At 37.4% G+C, this 20,876-nt stretch overlaps 1 protein-coding gene across 4 annotated transcripts in view; it reads left to right on the forward strand.

The window, feature by feature from the left end:
• The window catches only part of Spidr (scaffolding protein involved in DNA repair), a 349,934-nt gene that overhangs the window by 98,611 nt on the left and 230,447 nt on the right, over positions 1-20,876 (forward strand). The window lies entirely within an intron of this gene.

Here is a 20,876-nt window from a genome sequence, read left to right on the forward strand (position 1 = left end):
AACATGTTCTCAGGGTGCATCCATTTTCTTACAAATAACTGAAGCTTATCCTTTATGGCAGAGTTAAATGCCCCATTATGTATAAATATCACATTTTCTTTATCCATTATTCTGTTGATGGACATACAGGTTACTTCCAAGATTTAGCTATTATGAAGTGTGTTGCTATAAACATGAGTGTGCATACATCATTGTGGTATGATGCCTTTAACTTTTGGGGGAAGATACCTAGAAAGGGAACAGCTGAGTCAAATGGAATTTCTATTTTTAGTTTTTGATGAATCTCCATACTGATTTCCATAGTGGTTGTACCAGTTTACACTCCCATCAACAATGGAGAAGGGTTCCTTTTTTCCCATGTCTTATCAGCATTTATTATTAGTTGATTTTTTAACGGTAGCCATTCTTTCTGGAGTGAGAATGGTCAGCAATGTTGAACATTTTTTAATGTATTTATTTGGTATTTGTATTTTTTCATCTGAGAAGTGTCTATGCATTTGAGATACCCATTTTTGGATAAGGTCTTTAAATTTTGGAGGGTCTAGTTTTTTTGAGTTCTTTATATATTCTAGATACTAGTCCTTTGAGGAGTAACTGGCAGAATTTTTTTTCCCATTTGGTAGATTGTCTTTTCATTCTATTGGTGGTTTCCTTTCAGTGGTATAGCTCGGAAGGTGGGTGGGTGGGTACAGCAGTCTGCCCTATGTAGCACATTTTTTTGAGTGGTATTTAAATAGGTTAACATACTCAGATATGTTGGAGGATGGCAAATTAAAGAACCACCAAAGTGGCATAAACTCTAGCTATGCCACTGTTTCCTTTGCTGTATATAAACTTTTAAATTTGATTTAATCCCTTTTGTTGATTCTTGGTATTATTTCCTGTGCAACCAGTGTTCTGTTCAGAATGTCCTTGCCTACACCAATGTCTTCAAGTATTTTACCTGTTTTGTCTTCCAGCAGATTGTTTCTGTTCTGATATTGAGTTCTTTGACCCATTTTGATTTCAATTAAATGCATGGTGAGAGATATGGGTCTAGGCTCAATCTTTGGCATATAGGTGGCCAGTTTTCCCAACAATGTTTACTAAAGGGCCTGTCTTTCTTCCCGTGAAAGTATTTGGCCCCTTTGTCGAAGGTAACATAGCTGAATGTACCTGGAATTGTTTCTGCATCATCTATTCTGCTCCACAGATCCCTAAGTCTGTTTTTGTTTTTGTTTTTGCCAGTATCATGCTGTTTTTTAATCACTGTACAACTTGAAGTTATAATCACTACATAACTTCAAGTCTGGGATTGTGATGCCCTTTGCCTTGCCCTTGTTACCCAGAATTGCTTTTACTATACTGGATTTCTTCTGGTTCTATATGAATTTTAGGATTGCTTTCTCTAGTTTTGTAAGAAATGCTATTGATATTTTGATTCAGATTGCATTAGATATTTATAACAGTTTTAAATATATGGTCATTTTTACTATATGGTTCTGCCTATCCAGCAACAGGAGATAGCTTTCCATTTTTTGATATCCTCTTTGATTACCTTTTTTCAGAGTGTTGTAGTTTTCGTTGTAGAGGTCTTTCACTTCCTTGGTTAGGTTAATTCATTTTTTAGTGCTAGTATGAAAGGTGTTATTTCCCTAATTTCTCTCTTGGTGAATTTGTTATTGATATAGAGAAACACTATTGATTTTTGAGTGTTGATTTTTGTATCCTTGTCTTAGTTACTTTCTCCTCCTGGGAAAAAATACTCCACACCATAAGTTAAAGAGGAAAGTTACTTCAGCTCACAGTTTATAGAGCTTACAGTCTGGAGTTGGCTGGTTCCAAGGCAGGGCAGCATTGGAGAGGGTCATGGTAGAGGAGAAACAGTTCATGGTGTGGCAGGCAGGAGGAACAAGCCTTTCTTCTTTCCATTTTTATTCCATCCAGGTTACAAGCTTATTGGTTGGTGCTCCCCACACCCAGAATGGGTCTTCCCTCTTCCAGGAGTCCATTATTCATACCCAGAACTATGCTAAGCCAGTCAGTGGACTAATCTAGTACCATGCACCTATGATCCAGTATCATATACTTATGATCCGATCAGCTCCCAAAAGCTGCACTTATGAGCACATGAGGCTTTGCATGGACATCTAGATATAAGCCATAAGAATCCAGCTATACTATTGAATTTGGTTATTAATTCTGCGGGTCATTTGGTAGAGTTTTTATGTTCTGCTATGTAGAGGATCATTTCATCTGCAAATAATGATAATTTGACTTCTTCCTTGCCTATCCATAACCCTTTGATTTCTTTTTCTTGTTTAGTTGCTCTAGCGATATTTTTGTTTGTTTGTTTTTTTGAGATAGGGTCTTGCTATGTAGTTCAGACTGGCCTTGAACTCACTATATAATCAAGGCCGGCCTTCAATTTATAGTGATGCTCTTGCCTCAGCCTCCCAGGTGCTGGGATTATAGGCATGCACCACCACACCCAGCTCTAGCAATTATTTTGTTCTTTTTTTTTGGGTTTTTCTCCGGTACCGGGAACCGAACTCATGACTTTGCGCTTGCCAGGCAGGCGCTTTTGCCGCTGAGCTAAATCCCCAGCCCTCTAGCAATTATTTTGAAAACTGTATTGAACAGCAGTGGTGATAGGGGGGATCCTTGGTTTATTCCTGATTTTAGAGTGAAAGTTTTCGGCTTCTTGCCATTGGCTATTGCCTTGTAATAGATGGCTTTTATTATTTGTTTTGTTTTGTTTTGTTTTTTTCTTTCGGTACCGGGAATCAAACTCACGACGTTGTGCTTGCCAGGCAGGCGCTGTGCTGCTCAACTAAATCCCAGCCCCTAATAGATGGCTTTTATCAGGTTGAGATAAAAAAATCTATTGCTGTTTTCTTTAGAATTTTTCAAAAATCGTGCATGGATGTTGGATTTTGTCAAATGCTTTTTCTGTACCTATTGAGATAGTTGTGTGATTTTTTTTTTTTTTTTTTTTTTTTTCCCTTTTTTTTTTTTTTTGGGGTTTTTTTTTTTTTTTTTTTTTGCCCTTGCTTCTGTTTATATGGTGTGTTACATTTATTGATTTTTACATATTCAACCATCCCTGCATTCCTAGGGAGAATCCTACTTGGTCATGGTGTATAATATTCTTGATGATTTGCTGCATTCTGTTTGCTGGGATCTTACGGGCCTGTAGTTCTCTTTTTTGGTTGAGTCCTTTTCTCGTTTTGGTATCAGGATAGTACTTGCTTCTAGGAATGACTTTGGAAATATTGCTTCCCTTTCAATTTCATTAAAGAGTTTAAGCATTAGTGGCATTAGTTCTGTAAATTTCTTAAAGAATTCAACAATGAATCCATCAGGAGCTGGGCTTTTCTTTGTTGGTAAGTTTTTAATTACATTTCCAATTTGATTGACTGCTACTGGTTTATTTAGAATTTTTACATTTTCTTGATTCAGTTTTGGTAATTCATATGTGTGTAGCAGTCTGTCCATTTCTTCTGTGTTTTCCATCTTATTAGAGTACAGGTTCTCTAAGTAGGTATTCTGGATTCTACAGGATCTGTTTTATTTCCCTCTTTTTATTACTAATTGCTTGAATTTGAGTCTTTTCTGTTTTTGATGAGGTTGGGGTTTATCAATTTTTAATCTTTCAAAGAACCCGCTCTTCAATTCATTGATTCTTTGTATTGTTTTCATAGTCTCAATTGCATTAATTTCTTCTCTTATCTTTATAATTTCCTCTTTCATATGAGCTTTGGGTTTGATTTGTTCTGCTTTTTCTAGAAGTTTGAGGTTCAACATTAGGTTGTTTATTTGAGCTTGTTCTGTTTTCTTGATGTGAGAATTCACCACTATAAATTTCCCTTGTAGGACTGCTTTCATTGCATCCCATAAGTTGCAGTGTGTTGTATTGGTATTATTGTTTAATTGTAGATACTATTTAATGTCTTCTTTAATTTCCTCTGTGACTCATTAGTTGTTCAGGAGGGTGATGTTTAATTTCCATGTGTTTATCTAGTGTTTGTGGTTTCTTTTGCCATTGATAGCCAATTTCATTGCACTATGGTCAGATAATATACATGGGATGATTTCACTTCCTTGACATCTACTTAAGCATGTATTATGGGCTGATATGATCTATTTTGGAGAACGTCCCTTGTGCAGCCAAGGAGAATGTGTATTTTGATGTCGTGGGATGGAATGCTCTGTAGTCACCTACTAAGTCCCATTTGTTCATAGGTTTGATTTAATTCTGATGGATTTAATTCAGTTTCATTTAATTTCTTTGTTGATTTTGTGTCTAGTTGATCTAATTGTGAGAGTGGGCATTAAGGTCCCCCGTTACAATTGTGTTAGTGCTTATTTGTTTTTTTATGTCTGTGAATTGTTTTATGTAGTTGAGTGTACCAGTATTTGGTGCATATATATTTATGATTGTTATCTCTTCTTGGAGTTTTTACTTAACAAGTATGTAGTGACCTTCTTTGTCACTTGATAAGTCTTGGCTTTGTCTGCAAATAGAATGGCTACCGCTGCTTTTTTCTGGGTTTCTGTGGCATGGAGTATTGTTTTCTGTTCTTTGACTTTCAGTCTGTGAGTTTCTTTTTGAGTTAAATGTGTTTCTTGAGTACAGCATATTGTTGGATCTTGCTCCTTGATGTAGTCTGCCAATCTGTTTCTGTCTTTTTTTTGTTTTGTTTTGGTACTGGGAATCGAACTCAGGACCTTGCGCTTGCTAGGCAGGTGCTGTGCCACTGAAGTATATCCCTGGCCCAATCTGTTTTTTTTTATTGGTGAGTTGAGACCATTTACATTAATGGTTATAAATGATATGTATTGGCATATCTTTTTATGTTATTTTCCTCTTGTTGGTTCCCTTCCTTTCCCCCTCTGTTTAATTGCTTGCCCTGCCTGATGGTTCCTTTCTATTAGTGGTCTTTGCTTTGTCTTTCTGCTGTATCCTTCAGAGCATTCTGAAGAGCTGGTTTGGTGGTCATGAATTTGTTCAGTTGGTTTTTTTTTGTTTGTTTGTTTTGTTTTTTTGTTTTTTTTGTTTTTGGTTTTTCTCTGGTACCGGGTGTTCAGTTGGTTTTTGTCATGGAAGTATCTTATTTCTCCACTGATTTTAAAAGATATTTTTATAGGGTACATCAGTCTGGGTTGGAGTTTGTTTTCTTTTAGGGCTTGAAATATATTACTTTAAACTCTCCTTATTTGAAGGTTTGTCTTGAGAAGTCTGCTGTGATTCTTTTTTTTCTCTCTTTTTTTTTTTTTTTTTTCCTGGTACCAGGAATTGAATTCACGACCTCGCGCTTGCCAGGCAGGCGCTGTGCTGCTGAGCTAAATCCCCAGCCCCGTCTGCTGTGATTCTGATGGGCTTTCCTGTATAGGTGATTTGTTTCTTTTTTCTAACCTCTTTTAATATTATGCTGAATTTCTGGAAGCTTGATTATTATATGCCTTGATATAGATTTATTTTGGTCATGGCTATGTCAAATTTTTTTATGCATGTTTGGGAAGTTTTCTGCCATTTTTTCTATGAAGAGGTTTTTTTGTCCTTTGTGCTGTCTCCAGCTTTCTCACTGACTCCAGTCAGTCTTCAGTTGCTCTTCTTTGCTTTATCTTGTAGCTGTTGGATTGATTTTTCATGGTGTCTTGCCATTTGTAAGATAGCTTTCTTTTCATGGTAACTAGCTGCAATCCTATCTTCTAGATCTGATAGTCTATCCTCACCTTCATTTAATCTGTTTTATATACTTTCAGTGGAGTTTTTAATCTTCTGGATTTCTGTTTGGATCTGTTTTATGGATTCCATTTTTTTTCCTGTGTTGGGCATTCATGGTTTCCATCATTTTCCTGAGCTCCTCTTTTTTTTTTTTTTTTCTTTTAATCTGTATATGCTTTAATGTCTTTCATTTTGATTTTCATTTCTTTTTGAACCTTAAAGATTACTTTTTCTATAGCCTCTTCTAGTTGGTTTTTCGCTTCTCTTGGTGTCATTTCAGGAAGTTGCAGTGGTTGGTTTCTGATTTCCTTTATCTCATTGTGCTTTGGACTTATCCAGGGTGGGCTGGGGATCTGGTGTTGCATTTTGCTTCTGTTATTTTCAATTTTTAATTTTTTGTTCTATTTTTTATTCTGTGTTGATGCGTGCAGATTTCTTATAGTAGTTAGCTTTATCTATAGTATTGAGGCTTCCCTAAAAAGTGTCTGTTCGTCATGGATGTCTTCTAGATTTAGGTGATTCTTGGACTTTGTGTCTATTCCAAGAACCTACCTTCTCAATGTATTGAGGATGAGAAGTTTCTATCTATTAGGCTCAACACCCAATCCTTTGGTACTAGACTATAGCGATGGTTATGACCCCATTCAGTCACAGTGTTGTCATACAAGAGAAAAAACCTGAGTATAACTGGTATGACATCCTGGCCAAAGTAGTACAGTTAGCAATAACAATAGTTTAAAACAGCCTGGCTACTGACAAACTGTGGTAACTATTAACCTGATACCTTTAACCATAGGAGCAAATTCTACAGTTATATAACAAAATCCATCACATACCAGGAACTTGTATGCAATGATTTTACCCCTTAGTGGAGTGATTTTACCCTGTTGTGGGGATGGGGAGATAAAAAGGGTTAGGGGACCAGATAGAGAGGTGAATGAGGTCAGATATGGTAGGGGCAAGCCTGGAGGGCAAAGGATGATCAGTCAGGATTTGGGAAATGGAAGACACAGGAGAGAACGAATGGAAGAGGAAGCAAAGGAATATTGAAATGAACTAGAAAGAGGAGCAACAATGTTTACTCACATGAAAGTATCATAAAATCAAGCATGGTAGTTGAGGAAAGAGAAAGAAGATAAGTAGAAAAAAGTAAAAAGGTAAGAAATCTAAGTTGAGGAAAAAAGGAGAAAAAAGACAGCAAAACCAAAAATAATCACAAAAAAGAAAAGAAAAAAAACCCTAGCCAGACAGAAATAGGAAAACCAATCAAGTAAACAGAGAAAAATAAAAGTAGTAGAATTCCTCTGGTGTCTACTGTTCTGTGGTAGGTCCAAGTCGGTCCGAGAAATGTGCTGTGTACTCCAGCCAAGTCTGCAGTGGGATTTGTGCTGAGTATGGAGCTGATCTCGGCCTTTGGATGTGGGGCCTGGAACTCGCTTTCTGTTGCTGAGTTCTCCTCGAGTCCTTTGATAAAAAGTGTTGGCTCCACCTGCCCACTTGTATTCTGTGTGTCTGGGTGGTGAAGCGCAACACTGGTTCCTCTAATTTACCAGCTGCTGACTTGTATTCTCACTGCTGCTTTAGACTTTCCCACGACACTGGTCCTGCCTGACAGTCTTGTGTGCCCCTGCCGGGGCCTTGCTGGGTCACTGGGGTCCTGCCTGGAGCAGGCCAGTGTATCCTGTATCATTTCGGTTATTACTTCCATTTTCTGTTTAGTTATATCTTCTCTAACCTTGCTGAGAACCTCTGGAGCTGTTTTCTAGCCTCCTGTTGTCCCTTTAAGTGATTTGGGTGTGTGGTTTATGCTGTTTTGCCCCTTCAGTGCCCCTCGATTGGCTTCAGGGGAGTTGGAAGTTTGGGGAGGCATTTTGTTGCCTTGTCTGCTCATATTTCTGTGTTTTTCTTTGTTTTGTTTTGCTGAGATTTGTGAATGCTTATAATCGAAAGGCTTTTTGGTAATATGGAGATCCCTTTAGTTGCTTTTCAGTGTTGTACTTTGGGTGTGGGTAATTAGAATCTTTTGCCCCAGGCCTAAGATCTGACTCCCTTGGTTCATTTGGGATGGGAGGGTTCAGTGTTGTTCTCTCAGTAACTAAGTCCTCTGGGAACGTACTCTAGTCTTACTAGTGTTTGAAAGGTAATCTGAGTGTTGGCTTACAGAGAAATAATGACAGTTATGCAATCCTATTACTATCAAGCAAATCAATTATAGTATCATCCAAGATAAATTAGATATTAACATACCACAGGAACCAATTATATACCACCTTTAATCCTAGTGAAGAAATCTGTAGTTATGGTGTGAACATTAAGACAACCCACATACTGACTTACAGCTAACATGTATCAAATACGACTGCTATATCTCTGCAGTGGTAGAAAAGAATTCAACAGTGATTTTACAGAGTTAACTAACTATCAAAAGATTAACAGAGCTTTATGGTTATGCTGTTGTAGGGTGGGGGAATGGGAAGATGCAAGAGGAAAACTTTGAAACCTTAAATTCTATGATATAAAGAGGAAAGGGAAGCAGTACAAAGGATGTTATTGAGGAGTAGGAGGATGCTTATAGATTTAAGTAAAACTAGGAGAAAAAAACTCGTGAGAAATAGAAGATAAATAAGAAATAAGTAAATAAAGAAATAAGTTTGAGAATCATTTTTCTTAGTTAAACTCTTGCCCCACCTCTTGCCCACTCCCAGTAATATACTGTACTAGAGAGAACATTCAAGCTATATCTCAATTATTATTATCTCAACTCAAGTAATCTCAACATTACACATTCCTTCAGAAGTCCTCCTTATCTCTCTGCCTTGGTTACTTTTTTCTCTCGTTGCTGGGACAAAATACTTGACGCCCAAAATTAAGGAAGGAAAGGTTTATTTCGCTTATAGTTTGTGGAGGTTTTAGTCCATACTTGGCAGGTTACAAGGCAGAGTGGCATGTGGCAGAGGGCTACATCTCAAGGCGGCAGAACACAGCAAAGCAACAAGCACAAAAGCCAGGAATGGCCGCAAGCAGCCTCTTGCTCTCCCTTACATATGCAAACTATCCACCCCAGGGCGGGTGCAGCTCTCGCACCCATAATCAATCAAACTCTAAAAGCCTGCCCCATGACCGCATGAGGCTTTGGGGGGACACCCAGACACAAACCATAACACTCACCTATTCCTTTTAAAATCTCCCAGCTGTCTCTTAGCAATTGTCTTCTCTGTCATATTTTTGTTTTAGAATATTATCATATAAAAGGTGCATATATGTATCAAGATGGCCAGATATATGTCGCTCAAAGATATTTTTCCTTTCACAGAATTCATGAATTAACCCAGTGTTACACTTACAACTTTTTTTTTTTTTTTTTGGCATTTTATTTGCATCTAAGATTGATAGTAAATCATCAGCTTTACAACTCATTTGGTCAGTTAGATAATGAAACACACATAAAGATTGGCTAGTCCTCTTATTCAGGAGGGTCTTAATAACATGCTGGCTTGAGCACAAAAAAAAGAATTAAATAGTACTCATAATTAAAAGTCATAGGGGAAAGTCTTCATGGTTCAGACATACCGGCTTTGAAAAGGTTGGCAGTTTTCTCTGTGTGGTAAGTTTAATAAAACAAATGCTTTCTTTTCCAGTATTTACTAGAAAGGCATGAAATTATTTTCATTGGTCTGGGCGAGACAATAGTGTCTCCTTGAACTAAACCTAAGCACCGTGGGCAGGGTGGAAAATAGTTAATAGCACTCTGTCAGCCAGATGCTTGACTAGTGATTGCTGTCTTTTCAAACTTACAGTACTTAATAAAAATCAGGAGGAATTATTTGTGATCCTGCACTATCTTGCTTTAATCTTTTTAGTGATTCTTCCTGTTTTATTATTTATAAATATCAGTACATGTGTGCTTAACCTTTCAAATGTGAACGAATTGGAATTATGTACCCACTTCTACCTCTAGTATCTCTGTCATTTATCATTTTGAGTTTAATTTGAACTTTGAATTTAATTATGAACTTCTTTGGTGAGCTAGAAAAACATAGCCTTGCCACATAATTGTCAAACTTGATTTCTCTGCCTGCTTTGCTTTTGGCTTTCATCTTTAGAAGTAGTTGTACAAGAGAATAGTGAGCTTGGATTTCTTTGTGATTAGCTGTGAATATTTGTGTTGGATTTCAGCCAGGCCGTTCCCAATTCTCAGTTGACAAGACCAGTTTTGTATTGAGGAGTGGAGTGAGATGGGAGGGCTATACGATAGAGAGGAGACTGGGAAGGATGAAGCAGGAGGAGCTCAGCAAATGGGTGACAAAAACACAAGTCCTCCTGGAGCCTAGCCAGTGCTGACTGACTATGTTGGAACACCGAAGGTCCCATTTACACATGACAGCAAGTTCACATAGTGCCCTTGTTCCCTTTCCCTCTGAAAAGATAGAATACTGAATCTTTGAGGGCTCCTAGAGATCGAGTCTCTCCTCCTGTTTGGGGGGTTGGAATCATATGTCTTAGAGGGGGGTAAGTAACTTGCTGTGATTGTATAGTCTGTTGAAACAAGAGGCAGTGAACTAGCTCCCTGGTCCCAGTGCTGAATGTGTTCAGTGCTGCCATACTTTACCTGAGTGGAAATAATTTTTTCCCTTTTCTATCATTGTCCTCTTGACATTGCTATGAAGGAACAACCAGAGAATCCAAAGTGGACGATGTGTCCGATTGGGTATCTACCCTTCATGCTATTGACTGAGCAGTTTTGGCATATTGTAAACATTTTGATATGCACATATTTGGGCAATCTTTAAAAAGGACCATAAATTTCTAAGGAATAACTAAGGGGGAAAAGCTTCAGTGTGTGCTCTGACTTCCGCCAGTATTACCCTCATTGTTGTACCACCTTTGGGGTTTACTGTCCGCAGGTGTGATGCTGAGGGTTTACCATGTGAATTAATTCGTTTACCTCGCAAAATAAGCCTTCAAAGCAGAGTTTACTTTTCTTATTTTCCAGAGGAAGTTGTAGATTGAGTATATGCTCTGTAAGAGTTAAACTCTGATTTGAACTCTCTCCTGTCCATGTTCTTATTTACTGAAGACCTTCATTAGTTGATCGGTTTGTGCTGAGGAGGGTTAAGAAGACAACTGATTAAGGAGTCAACAAAATTAGAAATATTAATACAAATGTGATTTCTCTTCTGGAAAAAAATAGTCTTCCAAAGCATAGGTCTGTATCACATTCTTAAGACAGCACTGATTGGAGAACAGGGCATATTTTTGAAGGTTATGAAGACTATAAACTGGATGCCCTAAAATCTTTTGGTTTTGATAGGGAAGTGGCAGGTTGGCTTCTTCATTATTGATTTTAATATACACTAGAAATCACTAGGAGCCAGGTGTGGAGGCGCACGCCTGTAATCCCAGCACTTGGGAGGCTGAGGCAGGAGGATCGTTGGGAGTTCAAGGCCAGCCTGGGCTACAGAGTGAGCTCAAGGCCAGCCTGAACTGCATAGTGGCACCCTGTCTCAAAAAGAAAAAAAAAGAAAAAAAGAAATCACTAGGCATTGTGATTCTGGTTTATTATTACAGTAAAGTGACCAAACTCAAGCAGAGAGTTGGTAGAGCATCTTTGGAATCCCAGTAAAAAATACCAAGTCAGATGTGTGTCAGACTGCCCAAAGTGGGAGGAAAACCAAGAGGATCTTTTTTTTCTACATAAGCACCAAACATTCTTATGTAGAATGTTCTTTTCAATTTTACTTCTTAAATTTGGGGATAAAGGATGTCTAAATATACCCTAAAAGGCAAAAGTAAAATAGGATAAAAAGCCAGAGCCAGAGATTCATCCATTGATTCAATATGTGAATAGGACTATCCCAGTAGATTTTTCTTTTAGAAGTGTAAACATGGCTAAAATTTGGATTCCATTTTCTACATGCATCACATGCAGTGCTAAGTTTTTTCTTACTACAGGCCTACACATACAGCAAGGTACTACTGTTACGCTAAGTTTTGACAGGGAAGTCAAGGCCTGGAGAGTTTAGATTAACAACTGTCTTAGCATTTTTGGTTACTATAACAGAATACCATGGACTAGGTAATTTACAAAGAGAAGTTTATTTGGCTCATGGTTCTAGAGTCTGGAAAGTCCAAGGGCATGGTTTCAGTGTCTAGTGAGGTCTCAGCTGTGCCATGAAGTAATATAAAGTATCACATAGTGAGAGAGATAGAACATGTGAAAGAGAAAAGGCACAAGGGGCAGGCATACTTTTATACCAAGTGCTGTGATGGTAACTAACCCATTCCTGTGATAGCAGCACTCATCCCTCTTCTCAGGCCTCTCCCTCAGCACTGTTGCACTGGGGATTAAGTTTCTCATGCATGAGTTTGGTGGACACAAATCATAGAAATAATACAGGTCTTTTAATAAACATCACTAAATTTCAGCTGTTTATTAAACTTTAGTTCTGGTGTTGGGAATAGAGGAATTATTCTGTTCAATACGTTTTTTTCTTACCTAGTTGCCACACTTATATAGAAATGGAAAAATGTGTTTTGTTGTGTATTCATTTTTGCCAGAAAAAGCTATATTTTATTTAGCTGCGTTTTGGGGGGATTTTGTTTTTATTGTACAAGGGATTGAACCCAGGGCCTTCATTGAACCCTGAGCTGCATCCCCAGCCCTTTTGTTTTTTATTGCTTATTTTGAGGCAGGACCTCACTCAGTTGCCAGGCTGCCCAGATGTGGCTTAAACTTGTGATCCTCCTGCCTCAGCCTTCTAGAGTGTGGGGATTACAGGTGTGTGCTACCATACCTGACTGTTAATTAACTGAGATCTTGAATAACTCATGTTTTAATATTTTCTTCTCATATAAAATCATTTTCATTGAAAAAATTAAGATTACTATAAAAGTTCAATAAGAGGGAATTTATTTAGTATACATTCAAGCAGTAAATAAAAGTAAAAATTAAACCTTTGGAAAATACAGAATTGAACAAAATTTTGGTTTAGAAGTACATTTACCGTGTGAATATTTGCTTATCTTGAATTGATACTTTGTGTTGAGATATAACAATGAAAAAAGTAAAAACAGCACAGCTGTAGAGCTTAACAAGTGTAAATAAAGCAAGTATCTCTCTGAGTACCACTACTCAATAAAAATAGATGGTTTTCTAGTCAGTATTTTTTAGCCCACTAGAGAAATATAGTAAATTGGTTCCTCATTTTTTTTTTATTCTCATGACCATGACTATAATAGTTTTTCTAATGGTTTTTAAAAATTTTGCTTCCTATTTCTTTCATTCATTTGAGCATTTTATTAAGCAACAAATGTGTGCCCATAATTGACAGCTATAGCTGTATAACAGTATAATTAACTTTTCCTTGCTTCCTTAAAATATTAAAACTTTATTCTTTTGTTTTTTTGAGACACAGTCTCACTATATAGTTCAGCCTTGCTTTGAACACACTATGTAGCCCAGGCAGGCCTTGAACTGGCAATGGTTTTCCTGTCTCAGCCTCCAAAGTGCTGGGATGACAGGCATGCGCCATCCTGCCTCGTTCTAAAACTTTATTATTTAGAGGAAAATAAAACTTTTTACTTAAAGATATTTTAATAACATCAGTAGTTTTATTTACCAATGAACATTTTGGAAAATAATAAACAGAGCCAAAGGCAATAAAGTATTATTTCTAAGGAACTGAAGAAAATAACAATGAATTACTCATCAAGGAATGTTTTATTTACATAATTTCCAGAGAAATTGAAAGAAATTATACACTATTTCTTAATGATTATGATAAAATAGGATAATACTCCCTGGGAAATTCTGAAGCTTTTAGATTTTATTCACATTATATAATAGTTTGGAAATATTTGTAAATATTAGAACTTACGGGAAACAACAAAGATTATCATTGGAAAGGTGTTGGCACAGGCTTTCTGTTTAAATACTCCTGTTTTCAAAAGAAGAAACTTGTCCAAATCAAATGTTGTTTTCACAATTAGAGAAGGAAGGTAAATGTGAAATGATAGCTGTACTCTTTTATTTATGAAGTACTAAAAAGTTAAACCTTTTATCAGGAAATGAAAAATTCAATAACAAGACTGGTTCTTCCAGTGTAGTGGGTTTTCAAAATGAAGAATATAGTTGTTCTTTGTCTTTGCACATGATTAGCTGTGAACACACCGGGAGGCTTGGCTTTGTAATCTCCAGGGCCACCTAAGTTTTCCTGGTCACTTGCATGACCCTTGGGTGAGCCTTTCTGAGCTCCCGAGGAAAGGGCAGGAAAGGTGTGGGGAGTCCTCAGACAGGTCGCTTAGTATACTCAGGTACATCAGCTCTGGTGCCCCTGATAGCATGGTACCCTTGGAGTGGGTTCCGCCAGGGCTCATTAGGAATGTACAGGCAGAGATCTGGTGATGCCTTTTACCCACAGCCTAAGGTCTCCCCTGAGGCTGGGGAGAGCCTGAAATGGGACTGTGATCCAGACTCACCACTTGGGGGAGAAGAAATATCAGAGTCAGTAATTCGGTAAGAACATAGCGGTATGAACAGGAAGAAAACCAAAGAATTCTCTGTAGATAAATTTGTGTCTATGAGATTAAATTTCCTTGATGAAGTGTTTTCAGATGGTTCTAGACTAACTTGGAGTAGAAAATAGTAGGTTGATTGTTTCTACCCAAGCAAACTATAGGGTAAAATCTCTTATTTAATTGAAAAATGGTTGTTAGAATATACATATGATTTTTCTCACTGTCCTGATATTGTATATTTCATCTCAGTAAAGAAATGGGTGTGGTTAACTGCCATTTCAGTTGATAAATCTCTGGCAATACTTTACGCCTTGCAAGTATTGTACTGGAGATTGAACCCAGGGCCTCTGCCCTGAGCGGCAGCCCCAGGTCTCATTTATTTTTTATTTTGAGACAGGGCCCATTAAGTTGTTGAGTTGCCTAGGCTGGGCAATTAAATTTGCAGTACCCCTGCCTCAGCCTCATAGGACTTTTTTTAACATCACATGACAAGTTCAGTAAGCAACTTATGTTTGTTTAGATTTAAGAAATGAAAATGACATAGGTTGAAAACGGATTGTTTATTTTGTAATTCTAAGCCTAAGTCATTTAAAATTTTTTCTTAAGCTCTTTTGTTACCTTACTATCTACTAGCTCAGCTCTTGTTTCGGTTGAAGGGATCTGTTTGTGACCTTAGTGTGGGTCAGCTATAATTTGGCCAGTGTTTGCTTCAGTTCCTTTTTTTAACTTCCCCATTTCTCTGGTATCAAGGAAGCTGCCTCTGGATTAACTCCAGCTTCCCTCAGGCCAATAAAACCAGAAAGCCAATGACAGTGTGTAAGCTTTAGGTTTTCTCCTTTGATATCGCCACCTGTGTTTCAGTGCAATGGTGGTATTTAATATGTCCTTGGTAGTCGCGGACCAGGGGAAAAGCACACACGAATACTCTTGGATGAATAGTTCAAATCAGGAAGCAAACTCAGATATTAGTTTGTCCACTATTAGAGCTATGACTATAATTTTTAAAGATTGTAAGTATGAACTAGCAGAGGAGTGAAGAGTTCAGGTTTGACTTCATAATGTCATTACCTCATAATTTTATTTAAGACAACAATGGGACCTGAGAAAAGGATACTATAGAGAAAAGGATACTAAATACCAAACATAATTCTCTCGCTAACGTATGTGTCATACCATAGCTGTTTCTGCCATATATATTTTTACCATCATTACTGGAAATCTATGAAGTGACATTTGGTGATAGAATGGAATTAAATGACACTTTTATATCTATGTGGGTTTATTTAATTTGTGTTTTCTCTACTTCCTTTTCCATTGAAAGAATGTTAAGATTTTTTATACACCTGAACTTTAAGAGAATCTTTCTACTCTCTGTTGTAAATGATCTAAAAATAAGACTGCAGAGTTAGCTCATTCTAAATATATTATGTAGTGGGTAAAGTGTGTTTCCTATTGAATTCCATATATCTTATAATAAGACTTTATTCATAGGGTTAAAATGGGACTTAATTTTTTTTTTTTTTTTGGTTTTTCTCCAGTACCGAACTCACGACCTTGCGCTTGCCAGGCAGGCGCTTTGCCGCTGAGCTAAATCCCCAGCCCAAAATGGGACTTAATTAATGATGAAATTATTTATATGTTAAAATTCTGTCTTTGTCGTTCAGACAAGTATTAATACTGGCAAGACAGTTTGCTTTTTTTTTTTTGCTCGTTCAGCAGCTCTCCATTTTACCATCTCAGACTAGTTCCAGTATCACGTTGGCATTTTTCCATGCTCTGAAATCTTGTGTATGTCATCTTCACCTTTCTACCAGTCTAGTTTTCCAAGCTTTTTTTTTTTTTTTAGCTTATTTTTATTTTCCAAGGGGCTATACATTTTTCACTTGGAATACTAGTTTCTGGAGAAGCCTGCTTGAATATACAATGCTAATGATCACATCAACGCAACCACCATATCTACTACTTGACGCAGTTGTCATTTCTTCTTGTGTTTTGTTTTTGTGGTGCTGGGGATTGAACTCAGAGCTTTGAATATGCAAGGCGAGAGCTCTACCATTGAGCCACGTGCCCAGCCCATTACTGCCCTACTTTAAAAACGTCCATTGACTGTCTAGTGTCTTTGAAATAAATGTTTATCACCTGGAAGCTGTTTGGTATCGCATTCATCATCAGGCTCTCACCCTAGCTGACTGGGTCTCAGTTCTTACTCTCCCAACATTATATATTTCCCTCCAGGATACAGTGGTAACTTTCATGGTATAAGCTTAGCCACTAGGTCTCATATATTTTTTTCCTCTCTTAATGCTTAGTTTGTAATTATACTTGCAGTATCCTGTAGTATTACAATTATACAAAGCAAATAATAACTGTACAAAGTGCTTTAGATATGCATAGGGCTTACCAACAGCCCGCTGACTGATAACTCCTGAAACCAGCAGGGAATCTTAGAATATCATATGACTCTAGAGTACATAAGGTTCTGGTTAACAGAGCTGGTTCTGGGCCCGACTCTGCCAGGGTTTAAGGCCTGTGTGCACTTCATGCACTCAGTTTCTTTACTGAGAAGGGGTAATAACTTTATTAAACCCTGAGTTATTTCTTCTTTTAAAGTTCTTTGTTGCTGTCTTACCTATCCTTACGTGGTAATCCAATGTGAAAATTTTTCTCAGAGCGTTTGAAACTTTGGAGTCCCTGTGTTTGATTTCCCTTGCACTTTTCTAACACTGGAGCTCATTGGCCTCTCACTGCATTTCTTTCCAGAAAGGCACTTTTGTGGTAATGGTCACTCTGTTTTCGTTACATCTTCTCATCTCAATTTCACTTCTCATGTTCCTGCTCTTCCCTGTCTGTTACGTGCTGTGGGAAAAGGCGGCCCCGAGACTGCAGCACCTGCTGCTTCAGTAGTTGTGCATTTGCTGTGTTCCCGTTTGTTCACATGCTGCTCTGGTTCATTGCAGATTTTGCTGTTTCTACCCAAATAAAATGACTTAAATGTTAGATTAGAAATTGATTATTAAGATTTTCTTACTCATATTCATTATAGAGAGGAGCAGGGGCTGAGGAGTTAGTGTTGAGTAAGGACCAAGGATCAGTGGTGGTAGGGACACCTTGGGTTTGGTTAGTTCGTTAGTGTGTTCTCTCTCTGCTACACAGTTGAATAGTTAGTTGTCCACATAGTGGAGATGCTGTTTTCTAGGGATGCATGTGCACTTCTGGTGTTCATAGCATTGTGTGGGTGAGAGTGGGTTTGTGAACCTTTAAAACCTAGAAGACTAGAGTGACCACCCATAATTAGTAATTTGCTATTTTAAAAACAGGTTCCTGAAAATTTTCCCGACATATTTATTTATTTCTCAGTTGAAGCTCCCTTTACAAAAATAGACATATTTAAATGTCTGTTTTTATACTTTCTCTTTAGCCTTACGACCTTCTAAAAATTGTTTTCAATGTGACTTTTAGACACATTTTCTGAGCCCAAAATATTACCCAAGGTAGTATGAAGTAAGTTATTTTAAATAAGGAAGTTTTTCAGTAAAGAACTAACTTTCTGGATACTCAGAGGAAAGGGACTGCTGACCAGCCGTGTATCCATTTGTAAGCCAGGTGGTCTTATCTGTGTCACATCACCTCCATCCCAGTCAGTGCAGCTGCTCTAATAAAATATCATGGACCACATGGTATAAGCAGCAGACATACGTTTCTCACAGTGCTGGAATCTAGATTGGGCAGCAGCATGGCCGGTTTCTGGTGAGGGTCTTCTTCCTGATTTGCAGGCAGTTGCCTTGTATCTCTGCCTTTTTAGTGCTTATGTGAAAAGATGAAGTTCTCTGGTGCATCTTCAGATAAGGACACTAATTCCTTCAGATTAGGGTCTCTATGCTCTCATTAACAATAGTTATTCTTTAGGGGCCCCATCTCCAAATCAGCCACACAAGAAGCTAGGGCTTCAATGTATGAATTTTAGGGGAACATTAAACAGTCTTCCCTTTGGCCTAGTGTAACTTTTCTGAAGAATCATTTGCTGTCTTACAGTCTTTGTATGCATATTATTTACTTGGATTTCTTCAAAATGAGACCTTCAGTCGCCCATTCAGTTTCTGTGGGACCGGACAGGCTACCCCTGAAGAACAAGTTGCAGTGACATGCCCAGTTGTAGGTAACATGTGCCACTGTGATCTGTGGAGGCTGAAGAGCTCAGCTAAGAGTCGGTTGCTCTTATCTCTCATGCCTGTGTTGTGATGGACATTCCAGTTGCCTGGTCAGTCTTGTCTTGTTTAGTTTAGTTTTCTTGGAGGAGGGAGGGAGTTGGGTTTCAGATTTCTATTTCATGCTTAGAATTACTGTGGGTTTTGGAGATGAGTATTTTAAACTGGGTGAAAAGGCAAAATATGTGGAATCAAGAAGTGAAAGCATAATTGTTTACAACGCAGTAAGTAGTTGTGGTTAAGAAATGTGTCTGTTCATCATTGGCAGATGACTGAAAACTTTACAGAGGAACATAAATTTTTTTTAAGAAAGTAATTATAGTGTTTACGGTGTAAGAATATGAATTTCTATAGAACTTGCTTTTTATGTTTAACAAATGCTCCAGCATTTGTTATTGGTTGATTTCTTGATGATAACCTTTCTTTGTGGGGTGAGATGGAATCTCAGTGTTGTTTTAATTTACATTTCTCGAATGACTAATGACGTTGAACATTTTTTCATGTATTTATTTGCCATTAGTATCTCTTCATTTAGAGAAGTGTGTATTCATCTCAGATGCCCATTTTTTGGATTGGGTCTTTGAATTTGGGGGGGCCTGATTTTTTTTCATTCTTTGTAAGAAAGTATTATAATCTAGATGTGTTTAGAGCCTTGTGAATTTTAGCCTGAAATTGCCTTTGAAATCAATCTGATGGCAGCTTACATTTACCCAGAAATGAACATTTTGACTTACCAAACAATAATGCAAGCAATCATTTAACACAGGTCCACTTATTGAAGTCACTGGAGTACATCACTGCTAGGTATTTAAAAAGAAACAAAGAAGAAAGAAAGTAGCCAGATGTGGTAGTGTGTGCCTATAATTTGGCATGATTGTAACAAGGAGATTTATAATCATCACAGTTCATGGTGACTAGTGTCAGAATTTTGGCTAAGTTACAAATCTTGTCTGCAGAGGACGCAGGTGGGCCTTTAAATCCTGTGATGTTCATTTCTGATCCCTGTGCTAATGCAAGGGGTGTGTGTGTATGTGTGTATCTGTCTGTCTGTCTGTCTCTGTACCTGAGGATTCAAGCTTGAAGAGCAGAGGAAAAAAGAACAGGGGACATTTGGTGGATTGGCCTGAAAAAGGAAAAAAGTAAAGAAACTTCAGGAAAGTGTAGGATATACATTTTGAAGCAGGATACTAGATAGGTTAGCATGTTGGAGTGTCTATGAAGATAAAGAGAGGCAGAGTAACAATGTAGGAGGAAAATTACAAATTATTATGTAGTCAGTGTTTGGATAATTAAATAAACAGTTTAATGTTAGTGGCAACAGCTGTCAGGAAAAGTATTTGTTAGAAAAATAGAATTTCCTGTCTTTGATAAAAGAATGATTTCAGATTCTCTTTGCACACAGTGACTAGCTTGACTTTATCCTTTCTTCTGTAGCATCTGTTATTCTTATGATATATGTTAATTCATCAATATAGTCCATTTGAGAGGATTTGAGTTGACATGCATATAAGTGGATCCTGGCTACCTGTATATTTCAAAAAAGTCACTGATCTCAGCAATCATAAATAGATTTTTTTTTTTTACATTTTAAAGAGAGTAGTACATAAGAAACAAACAAACAAAAAATAGAACAGTAGCAGCATACCAGTATCACGAACATAAACAAATCAAAGCAAGAACATTCAAAGTGATACAGGGTCTCAAGACAAAATAATCCGAATCAGCAGTGGTTGTTACATTATACATCGCCGTCCTCAACTACATTGCTCAGATTACCAGATGTAAGAATGAAAGATTGCTCAAACCATTAAAGAGAATAAGAAAGTAATTCTTCAATAAAACCTTAGAGATACTACAGAGTTTCACGAGACAAGATGGTAGGAGTTCACCATTGTAATTCCATTGCATATTGTTACCTTCAAATCAGTTGCTCAGACCACCAGACACAAGCATGCAAAGTCGATCAGAACATAAAAAATCATGAACATTAACTGTTCATTTGAATACACCATCAGACAACAGCACTACAGTCATTGCAGCTCTTCATGTACATATTTATGTTTTGCTTTCCTTCTTTCTTTTTTCTTCTTTCCCTCATCCCAGTCATTCCTTCCTTTGAGCAGTTTCTGTCCCTTTCCTATCATCTGTTACACATTTTGAGTTATACCTAGTCTTTCAGGATCCTACACCAAGGAGACAATATGATGTTTACACATGTGGGTCCAATTTATTTCACTTATGAGTATGGTCTTTAGTTGCATCCATTTACCTACAAAAGCCTCAAGTTTATCTTTTTTAATAGCTGAGTAATACTCCATTGTATAAAAATACCACATATTTCTTATCCATTCCCCAGTGGATGGGCATCTGGGTTGTTTCTAAGATTTAGCTATAACAAATTGTGTTGCTATAAACATGGGTGCACATATATCACTGTGGTATGA

This window comes from Chinchilla lanigera, unplaced genomic scaffold, assembly GCF_000276665.1.
Source record: "Chinchilla lanigera isolate Chin_1 unplaced genomic scaffold, ChiLan1.0 scaffold00053, whole genome shotgun sequence".
NCBI lineage: Eukaryota > Metazoa > Chordata > Mammalia > Rodentia > Chinchillidae > Chinchilla > Chinchilla lanigera.